Source organism: Atta cephalotes (assembly GCF_000143395.1).
Source record: "Atta cephalotes unplaced genomic scaffold scaffold00048, whole genome shotgun sequence".
Classification (NCBI taxonomy): Eukaryota; Metazoa; Arthropoda; class Insecta; order Hymenoptera; family Formicidae; genus Atta; species Atta cephalotes.
Genome location: NW_012130112.1, coordinates 782650 through 782973, shown reverse-complemented (window position 1 = coordinate 782973; position 324 = coordinate 782650).

Genomic DNA, 324 nt, shown 5'->3' with positions numbered 1-324 from the left:
CTTTCTTATTTATTATATATATATATATATATATATATATATATATATATATATATATATAGAGTGATTCTTAAGTATTCTAAAAGATTTTAAGAAGTGTTTTTCACATTTTAATTCAAGACGAAAACTCTACATGACTTAGTTTATATTCGAAATGATTTTAGTTTCAAAGATGCTAGAGAAGTTAAACTTGAAGGAAAAATTTCGTTTTTTTCCAAAAATTTAAAAAACCACTCAGGTTAATTGATGTAAGATGAAGTTAATGTAAGATGAAATTTTGTGTAAATCTCGAAGATATGAAAGCTTATCTTTTTGGGGCCATAC